This window comes from Vigna radiata, chromosome 1 (assembly GCF_000741045.1).
Source record: "Vigna radiata var. radiata cultivar VC1973A chromosome 1, Vradiata_ver6, whole genome shotgun sequence".
Taxonomy (NCBI): domain Eukaryota; kingdom Viridiplantae; phylum Streptophyta; class Magnoliopsida; order Fabales; family Fabaceae; genus Vigna; species Vigna radiata.
Window position 1 is genome coordinate 29,399,877 of NC_028351.1, and position 249 is coordinate 29,400,125.

The following is a 249-nucleotide window of genomic DNA, read 5'->3' on the forward strand; positions in this document are numbered from 1 at the left end:
TTAAATTTTAATTATTTTTAATACGAGATGTATATACATATATGATTACAATGGGGGCGACCACCATCTGGAATTTTGCCTGCGAGAGGTATAGAGCTTCCAGAGAGCTCGGGAGTAACTAAATGGTATTATTATATATACTAATAACTAAAATGGTATTAATATTTGGTTTAGTAACTAAAATGGTAGAGCTAGAGGTTTTAAGTGGAAAATTTGAAGTTGAAGAATCAATTCGTTGAAATCACTATC